Source organism: Procambarus clarkii, chromosome 58 (assembly GCF_040958095.1).
Source record: "Procambarus clarkii isolate CNS0578487 chromosome 58, FALCON_Pclarkii_2.0, whole genome shotgun sequence".
Classification (NCBI taxonomy): domain Eukaryota; kingdom Metazoa; phylum Arthropoda; class Malacostraca; order Decapoda; family Cambaridae; genus Procambarus; species Procambarus clarkii.
In genome coordinates, this window is record NC_091207.1 from 31,350,066 (window position 1) to 31,362,053 (window position 11,988).

At 40.5% G+C, this 11,988-nt stretch overlaps 1 long non-coding RNA gene across 1 annotated transcript; it reads left to right on the plus strand.

Annotated features, from left to right (window-relative positions):
- The first annotated feature begins 5,321 nt into the window (after positions 1–5,321).
- Positions 5,322–7,452, plus strand: LOC123750600 (uncharacterized). Its single transcript, XR_006772023.2, has 3 exons — positions 5,322–5,373; positions 6,911–7,047; positions 7,316–7,452. It is a non-coding gene; the product is annotated as an uncharacterized lncRNA (long non-coding RNA).
- The last annotated feature ends 4,536 nt before the right edge of the window (positions 7,453–11,988 follow it).

The following is an 11,988-nucleotide window of genomic DNA, read 5'->3' on the forward strand; positions in this document are numbered from 1 at the left end:
AGACGAAGTTCCAGTTTTTCTATTTTTTTTTTATAACTATGTGACGAGGCCATACCCCTAGCCTTAAACAGCCGAACACCAACGCGTTACCGTCACACGTTATATGGGGGCCTGTCCTAGGAGCTTCACTCAGGTACTGATGCCAAGTGGTAATTTATGGTAAGCGTATTTAACTTTGTTAACGTAGCTTTACTATTTTTCATATTCAATTTCATTTTTTATAAGGTGCGGTGTATTGTGCATTACGAGAGTAACATATAGTGAAGGTGAGACAACTTTGGATTACGTGGTGACTGTAGGCCGCAGTCATACTCTTAATTGGTCATCTCTCCCTCCTTGTTATTACTCGTTTACCATCTATGTCCCTTGAATATTTCTCATTTCTGACAAATAGTAATAAGTTTTACGAAACGCGCTCAAGTGTCGCGTCAGACTAGAAATAAAAAATGAATTTTGGAGAATTGATTTTTGAATTACCACCAACAGTGAAAAGAAACGTACGAAAGATAGAGAAAATTCGTGTTACAATTATTAATCTTACTTTTTCGGTCATATTTAATAATATATGTCTACAGGAAAGACTGCTACCAAAATATACTAATATATATATTATATATATATATATATATATATATATATATATATATATATATATATATATATATATATATATATATATATATATATATATATATATATATATATATATATATATATATATATATACATATATATATACTAATATTAGTATATTTTGGTAGCAGTCTTTCCTGTAGACATATATTATTAAATATGACCGAAAAAGTAAGATTAATAATTCTAACACGAATTTTCTCAATCTTTCGTACATTACGCTTCACTGTTGGAGGTAAATAAAAAATCACTTCTCCAAAATTCATTTTTTATTTCTAGTCTGACGCGACACGGGCGCGTTTCGTAAAACTTATTACATTTTCAAAGACTTCACAAATACACAACTGATTAGAACTTGCGTTTCTCTGATTTTATATCTACATTTGAGTGAGGTGGGAAGGGTGATGTGGCATTAACACAAGACAGAACAATAGGGGATATTAATAGGGTATTAAAAGTATCAACACAAGACAGAACAGAAACAATGGGTATTGAATAGAAGTGTTTGTAGAAAGCCTATTGGTCCATATTTCTTGATGCTTCTATATTGGAGCGGAGTCTTGAGGTGGGTAGAATATAGTTGTGCAATAATTGGCTGTTGATTGCTGGTGTTGACTTCTTGATGTGTAGTGCCTCGCAAACGTCAAGCCGCCTGCTATCGCTGTATCTATCGATGATTTCTGTGTTGTTTACTAGGATTTCTCTGGCGATGGTTTGGTTATGGGAAGAGATTATATGTTCCTTAATGGAGCCCTGTTGCTTATGCATCGTTAAACGCCTAGAAAGAGATGTTGTTGTCTTGCCTATATACTGGGTTTTTTGGAGCTTACAGTCCCCAAGTGGGCATTTGAAGGCATAGACGACGTTAGTCTCTTTTAAAGCGTTCTGTTTTGTGTCTGGAGAGTTTCTCATGAGTAGGCTGGCCGTTTTTCTGGTTTTATAGTAAATCGTCAGTTGTATCCTCTGATTTTTGTCTGTAGGGATAACGTTTCTATTAACAATATCTTTCAGGACCCTTTCCTCCGTTTTATGAGCTGTGGAAAAGAAGTTCCTGTAAAATAGTCTAATAGGGGGTATAGGTGTTGTGTTAGTTGTCTCTTCGGAGGTTGCATGGCTTTTCACTTTCCTTCTTATGATGTCTTCGATGAAACCATTGGAGAAGCCGTTATTGACTAGGACCTGCCTTACCCTACAGAGTTCTTCGTCGACTTGCTTCCATTCTGAGCTGTGGCTGAGAGCACGGTCGACGTATGCGTTAGCAACACTCCTCTTGTACCTGTCAGGGCAGTCACTGTTGGCATTCAGGCACATTCCTATGTTTGTTTCCTTAGTGTAGACTGCAGTGTGGAAAACTCCGCTCCTTTCCATGACTGTAACATCTAGAAAGATGTATATATATATATTGTACCTAGTAGCCAGAACGTCGTACTCGGCCTACTATGCAAGCCCCGATTTGCCTAATAAGCCAAGTTTTCCTGAATTTATATATTTTTCTAATTTTTTTCTGATGAAAGGATAAATCTGTCCATTTCATTATTTATAAGTCAATTCGTTGAAATTTGAGTTAAAACTATCGTAGATATATGACCGAACCTAACCAACCTTACCTAACGTCGAGGGAGCGTTAAGTTAAGTGTCGTAACGTCGTAGCGTTAAGGGAGCCGGTCGGCCGAGCGGACAGCACGCTGGACTTGTGATCCTGTGGTCCCGTGTTTGATCCCGGGCGCCGGCGAGAAACAATGGGTAGAGTTTCTTTCACCCTATGCCCCGGTTACCTAGCAGTAAAATAGGTACCTGGGTGTTAGTCAGCTGTCACGGGCTGCTTCCTGGGGGAGGAGGCCTGGTCGAGGACCGGGCCGCAGGAACACTAAAGCCCCGAAATCATCTCAAGATAACCTAGAGAAGAAGATGTAACGTAACCTATCTAAACCTAACCTAAACTAACACAACTAAGTCAATAATTTATATTCTCATTATAATATAATAATAATAATTCAAATTAACTGGAAACAGTTTATTGAAAATAAAGAAGATCACTCGGCCTATTAGGCAAATCTGGTCTTGCATAGTAGGCCAAGAAGTGCGTTCTGGCTACTAGGTACGACATATATATATATATATATATATATATATATATATATTTATATATATATATATATATATATATATATATATATATATATATATATATATATATATATATATATATATATATATATATATATATATAATGTCGTACCTAGTAGCCAGAACGCACTTCTCATCCTATTATGCAAGGCCCGATTTGCCTAATAAGCCAAATTTTCCTGAATTAATATATTTTTTTCTATTTTTTTTCTTATTAAATGATAAAGTTACCCATTTCATTATGTATGAGAGCAATTGCTTCTTATTGGAGTTAAAATTTACATAGATATATGACCGAACCAAACTAACCCTACCTAACCTAACCTATCTTTATAGGTTAGGTTAGGTTAGGCAGCCGAAAAAGTTAGGTTAGGCTAGGTTAGGTAGTCGAAAAAACATTAATTCATGAAAACTTGGCTTATTAGGCAAATCGGGCCTTGTATAGTAGGCTGAGAAGAGAGTTCTGGCTACTAGGTACGACATATATATATATATATATATATATATATATATATATATATATATATATATATATATATATATATATATATATATATATATATATATATGTCGTACCTAGTAGCCAGAACTCACTTCTCAGCCTACTATACAAGGCCCGATTTGCCTAATAAGCCAAGTTTTACTGAATTAATATATTTTCTCTAATTTTTTTCTTATGAAATGATAAAGCTACCCATTTCATTATGTATGAGGTCAATTTTTTTTTATTGGAGTTAAAGTTAACGTAGATATATGACCGAACCTAACCAACCCTACCTAACCTAACCTAACCTATCTTTATAGGTTAGGTTAGGTTAGGTAGCCAAAAACGTTAGGTTAGGTTAGGTTAGGTAGGTTAGGTTGTCGAAAAAACATTAATTCATGAAAACTAGGCTTATTAGGCAAATCGGGCCTTGCATAGTAGGCTGAGAAGTGAGTTCTGGCTACTAGGTACGACATAAATATATATATATATATATATATATATATATATATATATATATATATATATATATATATATATATATATATATATATATATATATATATATATATATTGTCGTACCTAATAGCCAGAACGCACTTCTCAGCCTACTATGCAAGGCCCGATTTGCCTAATAAGCCAAGTTTTCATGAATTAATTGTTTTTCGACTACCTAACCTAACCTAACCTAACTTTTTCGGCTACCTAACCAAACCTAACCTATAAAGATAGGTTAGGTTAGGTTAGGTAGGGTTGGTTAGGTTCGGTCATATATCTACGTTAATTTTAACTCCAATAAAAAAAAATGACCTCATACATAATGAAATGGGTAGCTTTATCATTTCATAAGAAAAAAATTAGAAAAAAATATATTAATTCAGGAAAACTTGGCTTATTAGGCAAATCGGGCCTTGAATAGTAGGCCAAAAAGTGAGTTCTGGCTACTAGGTACGACATATATATATATATATATATATATATATATATATATATATATATATATGTCGTACCTAGTAGCCAGAACGCACTTTTTGGCCTACTATGCAAGGCCCGATTTGCCTAATAAGCCAAATTTTTATGAATTAATATATTTTCTCAAATGTTTTTCTTATGAAATGATAAAGCTACCCATTTCATTATGTATGAGATCAATTTTTTTTCATTGGAGTTAAAATTAACGTAGTTATATGCCCGAACCTAACCAACCCTACCTAACCTAACCTAACCTATCTTTATAGGTTAGGTTAGGTTAGGTAGCCAAAAAAGTTAGGTTAGGTTAGGTTAGGTAGGTTAGGTTGATGAAAAACAATTAATTCATGAAAACTTGGCTTATTAGACAAATCGGGCCTTGCATAGTAGGCTGAGAAGTGCGTTCTGGCTACTAGGTACGACATATATATATATATATATATATATATATATATATATATATATATATATATATATAATATATATACTACCATATATATATACTACCAGTATACTATACTGGGCTACCAACTCTGGTTGTTTGTAGGGACCCTTAAGCCTCGAAGAAGAAGATATGCAGCACCCTTAAGGATAGGATAGGAGAATTTTTATGTTAATTTTCCAGTGAGCGGTGTATAGTGACGTATATTTCTATAGAAGAAAATGGTTATTTAATTTTAGTTTCCAAAATATTTTAATTGGTGTAGCCAGAGGCCCGTGTCAAAAATCGCCGGTGGAGGGCGCGGGTCAGAATGTTATCCTGACACGCTGGCACCTCTTGAATTATGGCGACCCCAACCAGCTTATAATAATTCCGTACCCCAGACAATTCCCACTCCAAGTTTGGGCAAGTCTAACCTCGAGCGTCTGGCCTTCAACTTTGGACAGAGAAAAAGAGACAGAGAGACATCTCTCTAGCATTATAGATATATACCTTAACAGTCTCCAGGTTGCATTTTAAAATACTTGGAGATCCCAAGAGCCGTGCCTGAGACTTGAACCTCCACTTATGTGATGCAAAGTTGCTTGATGGCTTCCGCTGAAAATATGACGCATTAGGTGAGCGCGGGTATATATGTCAGCATGGAGCCAGGCTCAGGATAGTCGGCCTGGAGACTCCGAGGTGTGTGGACGTGTCGCTCCCGCTGGTCAGAGATGAGGTTAGTCATGTTACTACATTGTTCAGTAGTTACTATGTGGGTGTGTTAATTGTTAATGATTTACTCTGGGTGTGTTGAGTTCATCATTTAACGTTGTCGAAACTACTCTATGCCATTGTTAAACATGTAAGCTTTAGTAATTATTGCATTAATTAGGCATATTCAAGCCAATAAAGTCAGCATACAATGGCACGGAATTAATCCGCTGGGATTGATATCTGTGAGCGTCAGCACTATGGTATCAAAACTCCACGATATATACACTGAAAAGTGTACCCTACTTCTCAATATACACGATGTTTACTTTAGTCGTGGACTTTGTTCAGGATTTAAGTATACTTGCTGGTTGGTCAGTAAGCTGTTGTGGTGGACTTAATAACCTTCCAGAGGTTGATTGGTGTAAAGTATACGTGTTGGTTGTTCAGTTAGCTATTGTGTGATCTTAATAACCGTCCAAAGGTTCATAGGACTTAAGTAGCCTTGCTGTTTGGTTAGAGCTTTATGGGGCCTTAATAAGCCTCCAGATAGAACAAGTTCCAAATTCGAGTCATCCTAGGAATGAGTAATCGCTGATGGTGTGATGTTCTTGAGAAAGACAGTTTCAGCATGAGACTGTTGAAGGTTGAGATGATAGTGCTACGGGTGCCAACTATAGTAGTTGTTCACGATGTTTGGCCAGGAATGGAACTTTAAGAATTGTTATAGCCTTGAATATAACAGTAAGACCACCAACGTCGTGACGGTGTTGCAGGCTCTGGTGTTCAGACCGTTCCCACCAGACTTGATCAAGACTAGAGATCAGCCTTCATGCACAGCTCTCCACTTTGTCCAACATTCTGATGAGTGTTGGAGGGCAGGCAATCCAGAAGAGGGCTGCTTACCCTAAATGAGAGCGAACTTGTGCATCATATAAGGTTTTGCAGCCCCTGCTGTCAAGAAGGTGTGAGATGCACCGTAGAGCTGTACGTTTCCTGACTGCCTTTTTGGCTAGGTTAAACACGTGGCTCTTCATTGTCAAACTTTATTCCCAATATGTCAGTTTCATCTCTGAACACTAGTTTTTTTTCCATTATTTTGAATATCTATCTGATTTGCAGTGTGTAGTCTAGCTATTCTGTGTTTCCTCAGCCGCAAATGTGACCTGCCAACTCCCACCCCAGGTAGAAATTGATGAAAACTGGTGATTGATGAGTCTTATAGCAGTTGGCATTTCTCCTTTTCCATATATTCATGTCAGAGTGTGTTTTATAGGTTTGAGATTCAGGAATGAGATGAAGTAGATTTTTTTAAACAGACATTCCACAGCAGAGTGCCAAAGACACTATCTTGTGGAACGATGGCACCAGTTGAGTGACTTTCGGATTCTGCTTCATTGAGGACTACCCTACTTAATGGAGCAGAGAGTAATCTCAATAGAGACTTCTCTCATTCTCTGTCTCTCTCTCTCTCTCCCTCTCTCTCTCTCCCTCTCTCTCTCACACACACACACACACACACACACACACACACACACATATACACTGTCTCCCTTCCCCAGGATGATGTGGTCGTGTGTGACGCTGGTGGTGGTGGCCGCCCTGGTGGGGACGTCCTCGGGAAAGGTGTACACAAAGTGTGAACTGGCCAAAGTGCTGACCAATACGTACCACATGTCCCGCACCCTTGTCAAGAACTGTATGTATCCAGCGGCTTTGTCCACCTTGTCTCTCATGAAATATGTTAGTGAACACTGTCAGAATTAGGAATACAATCTTCGTAAATAAAAATATGTGAAGATTGTGTAAGGATTGAAGTATACAAAGTAAATATATTTCTTATAGTAAGTTATGGCATCAGGAAACATCGAATTTTGCCTGTTTAATTGAGTTATTGATTGTGATTAATTTGCCTCAATGACCACGATACCGAACTCCTTACTCACCCACGGTGCCAACCACAACAGTTGTGTGTATCGCGCAGTACGAGTCAAGCTTCAACACGGCCGCCTCGAACAAGAACACCAAGGGAAGTAAAGACTACGGCATCTTCCAGATCAACGCATTGTACTGGTGTATTGGTGGGATTAAAAGTACCTCCAATTACTGCAAGCTCCAGTGTTCAAGTAAGAGAGAGAGAGAGAGAGAGAGAGAGAGAGAGAGAGAGAGAGAGAGAGAGAGAGAGAGAGAGAGAGAGAGAGAGAGAGAGAGAGAGAGAGAGAGAGAGAGAGAGAGAGAGAGAGAGAGAGAGAGAGAGAGAGAGAGAGAGAGAGAGAGAGAGAGAGAGAGAGAGAGAGAGAGAGAGAGAGAGAGAGAGAGAGAGAGAGAGAGAGAGAGAGAGAGAGAGAGAGAGAGAGAGAGAGAGAGAGAGAGAGAGAGAGAGAGAGAGAGAGAGAGAGAGAGAGAGAGAGAGAGAGAGAGAGAGAGAGAGAGAGAGAGAGAGAGAGAGAGAGAGAGAGAGAGAGAGAGAGAGAGAGAGAGAGAGAGAGAGAGAGAGAGAGAGAGAGAGAGAGAGAGAGAGAGAGAGAGAGAGAGAGAGAGAGAGAGAGAGAGAGAGAGAGAGAGAGAGAGAGAGAGAGAGAGAGAGAGAGAGAGAGAGAGAGAGAGAGAGAGAGAGAGAGAGAGAGAGAGAGAGAGAGAGAGAGAGAGAGAGAGAGAGAGAGAGAGAGAGAGAGAGAGAGAGAGAGAGAGAGAGAGAGAGAGAGAGAGAGAGAGAGAGAGAGAGAGAGAGAGAGAGAGAGAGAGAGAGAGAGAGAGAGAGAGAGAGAGAGAGAGAGAGAGAGAGAGAGAGAGAGAGAGAGAGAGAGAGAGAGAGAGAGAGAGAGAGAGAGAGAGAGAGAGAGAGAGAGAGAGAGAGAGAGAGAGAGAGAGAGAGAGAGAGAGAGAGAGAGAGAGAGAGAGAGAGAGAGAGAGAGAGAGAGAGAGAGAGAGAGAGAGAGAGAGAGAGAGAGAGAGAGAGAGAGAGAGAGAGAGAGAGAGAGAGAGAGAGAGAGAGAGAGAGAGAGAGAGAGAGAGAGAGAGAGAGAGAGAGAGAGAGAGAGAGAGAGAGAGAGAGAGAGAGAGAGAGAGAGAGAGAGAGAGAGAGAGAGAGAGAGAGAGAGAGAGAGAGAGAGAGAGAGAGAGAGAGAGAGAGAGAGAGAGAGAGAGAGAGAGAGAGAGAGAGAGAGAGAGAGAGAGAGAGAGAGAGAGAGAGAGAGAGAGAGAGAGAGAGAGAGAGAGAGAGAGAGAGAGAGAGAGAGAGAGAGAGAGAGAGAGAGAGAGAGAGAGAGAGAGAGAGAGAGAGAGAGAGAGAGAGAGAGAGAGAGAGAGAGAGAGAGAGAGAGAGAGAGAGAGAGAGAGAGAGAGAGAGAGAGAGAGAGAGAGAGAGAGAGAGAGAGAGAGAGAGAGAGAGAGAGAGAGAGAGAGAGAGAGAGAGAGAGAGAGAGAGAGAGAGAGAGAGAGAGAGAGAGAGAGAGAGAGAGAGAGAGAGAGAGAGAGAGAGAGAGAGAGAGAGAGAGAGAGAGAGAGAGAGAGAGAGAGAGAGAGAGAGAGAGAGAGAGAGAGAGAGAGAGAGAGAGAGAGAGAGAGAGAGAGAGAGAGAGAGAGAGAGAGAGAGAGAGAGAGAGAGAGAGAGAGAGAGAGAGAGAGAGAGAGAGAGAGAGAGAGAGAGAGAGAGAGAGAGAGAGAGAGAGAGAGAGAGAGAGAGAGAGAGAGAGGAGAGAGAGAGAGAGAGAGAGAGAGAGAGAGAGAGAGAGAGAGAGAGAGAGAGAGAGAGAGAGAGAGAGAGAGAGAGAGAGAGAGAGAGAGAGAGAGAGAGAGAGAGAGAGAGAGAGAGAGAGAGAGAGAGAGAGAGAGAGAGAGAGAGAGAGAGAGAGAGAGAGAGAGAGAGAGAGAGAGAGAGAGAGAGAGAGAGAGAGAGAGAGAGAGAGAGAGAGAGAGAGAGAGAGAGAGAGAGAGAGAGAGAGAGAGAGAGAGAGAGAGAGAGAGAGAGAGAGAGAGAGAGAGAGAGAGAGAGAGAGAGAGAGAGAGAGAGAGAGAGAGAGAGAGAGAGAGAGAGAGAGAGAGAGAGAGAGAGAGAGAGAGAGAGAGAGAGAGAGAGAGAGAGAGAGAGAGAGAGAGAGAGAGAGAGAGAGAGAGAGAGAGAGAGAGAGAGAGAGAGAGACTGAAACTGACTGTGGATGACTTACAGACAACCATTATGGCTGGCAGATAAATTTGTTGGACTGACAGGTGACCTTATCAACCTATGGCGGTGTGTCCACTCACAGGATGAGTGGCGCTGCCCAATACTGTCACTTTGGCGGTGTGTCCAGTCACAGGATGAGTGGCGCTGCTCAATACTGACACTATGGCGGTGCGTCCACTCACAGGATGAGTGGCGCTGCCCAATACTGTCACTATGGCGGTGTGTCCACTCACAGGATGAGTGGCGCTGCCTAATACTGTCACTATGGCGGTATGACCATTCACAGGATGAGTGGCGCTGCCCAATACTGTCACTATGGCGGTGTGTCCACTCACAGGATGAGTGACGCTGCCCAATACTGTCACTATGGCGGTGTGTCCACTCACAGGATGAGTGGCGCTGCCCAATACTGTCACTATGGCGGTGTGTCCACTCACAGGATGAGTGGCGCTGCCCAATACTGGAGAAATATCAGGAGAAAGTGCTTAGCCAGTATGGCTATATTGCACATGGAAGGAATATATGAACAAGTATCTAGCATACCATGTCCCATGTATCTAGCATGGGACGGAGAGAAAGAACTGTACTCTACTACGTTTATTTATTTATGTACAAGAACTTACAATAGGATTGTGAGAGTACATAACATTTGTGTTCTTACAAAGCCACTAACACGTATAGCATTTAGGGCATGAAACGTGTTTAATTATTTTCACTATGCAACGGAGTTGCTTTTGATTCAGTGGCTCGGAACAAAAGTTCCAAGTAGCACAGGCTATGGTGAGCTTATGGTGGACTTATATTTTAATGTATTTTCGTATATGAAATATACGGCCGGGGAGCTGGTCGGCCGAGCGGACAGCACGCTGGACTTGTGATCGTGTGGTCCCGGGTTCGATCCCGGGCGCCGGCGAGAAACAATGGGCAGAGTTTCTTTCACCCTATGCCCCTGTTTTCTTGCAGTAAAATAGGTACCTGGGTGTTAGTTTGCTGTCACGGGCTGCTTCCTGGGGGTGGAGGCCTGGTTGAGGACTGGGCCGCGGGGACACTAAAGCCCCAAAATCATCTCAAGATGATTATATTAATGCCTTGCAGAGTAGTAGTACTTACCTAGCTACTCTTAGTGTTACTGATTAGTTATACCTAATGATACTAATGTCATATTCATTTACTATGAATAGCATTTTATTAATATAAGTTTTTCTTTGTCTCAACTTTGGGCGGCTTACGTGAGCAAATGTCAGAATTGTGATTTAGATTAGTTCATGTCTAAGGGTCCAGGTAGTATAGTTGGGTTCGTTCTCGATGCACAATCGAGAATTCCGGGTTCGAATCACGGGTGGGACAGAAATGGTTAGGAACATTTTCTTTCACCTAATGCCGCTGTTCATATAGCAGCGAGTATGTACTCAGGAGTTTTGCAAATCAAACTTAATCAAACTAGAAATGTTCTACAAATCAAGGGACCCAGAATGTGGATTGACCTTCCCAATCATGTTAAAGACTGTACCTCTCTCAACCAGTTTAAGATAAAAACTAAGCACTACCCAATTAACTCCCTGTAACCTACCTTATCCCTATAATGTCAACGCATGTCAGTTATTTTTAAGCAATGCTGTTTGTCGACCAAGTTATATTTTTGAGTTTTTCCTGCCATGTTCCCCCCCTTTTTTATTTATATATTTTTCTCAACACATTTTATACTTTAATCTCAATTAGTATTAGGTTTTAGTCTTTAATGTTTTCCTTGCCCGAAACGCTTTGCGTAATAGTGGCTTTAGGCATTGTATATACTAGCTCTATCTATAAATCCATCAAAATCTGTATCACCCCTTGTATGTATGTACTTTAACTAAATAAACATTTGATTTGATTGTTTAAGTTAGTCAGCTTGTTTTCGGGTGGCATTCTGGGCGGGGTCAGTAATTCGATCGATCTTAGAGGGGGGGGGAGGAGACCATCGATAAAATCCAAAACGTATATGAATACACTCTGGCTTCCTGTCCCCTGACATAATGAATAAATTTTAAAAAATATCAGAGTGTTGGACTGGCTCCAGCTCCTTGTCCAACACCGTCGACATTTGAGATGAGTCTACCCTGCAACCTGGATCCGTTTTAGAAAACCAGAAAGCAGCAGGTGACGTTGCCGGGGATAACTCCCCTATTGTTATTCTTGTCATTTATCCCTATTAGACACGTTCTCATTAATCCGGCTTCCTGTCCACGCCGAGGCCACTAGTGTTAGTGGCCCTCAGATAAACTCAGACAAATTATTAATCAAATTTATTATCTGTCATAGGCCACTCTAGTATTTGACCTGAAGCACACTACGTTATCCTTTTAGAATAATCTGTCAGAAGAGAGAGAGACCTTATCATTTGACGATGATAATTTTCAGTAACAGTTTCGTCTTTTATTACTAATAGCTTAGTATCATTCTAAATTATAATTATTTAGCAGAACGATATAAAAC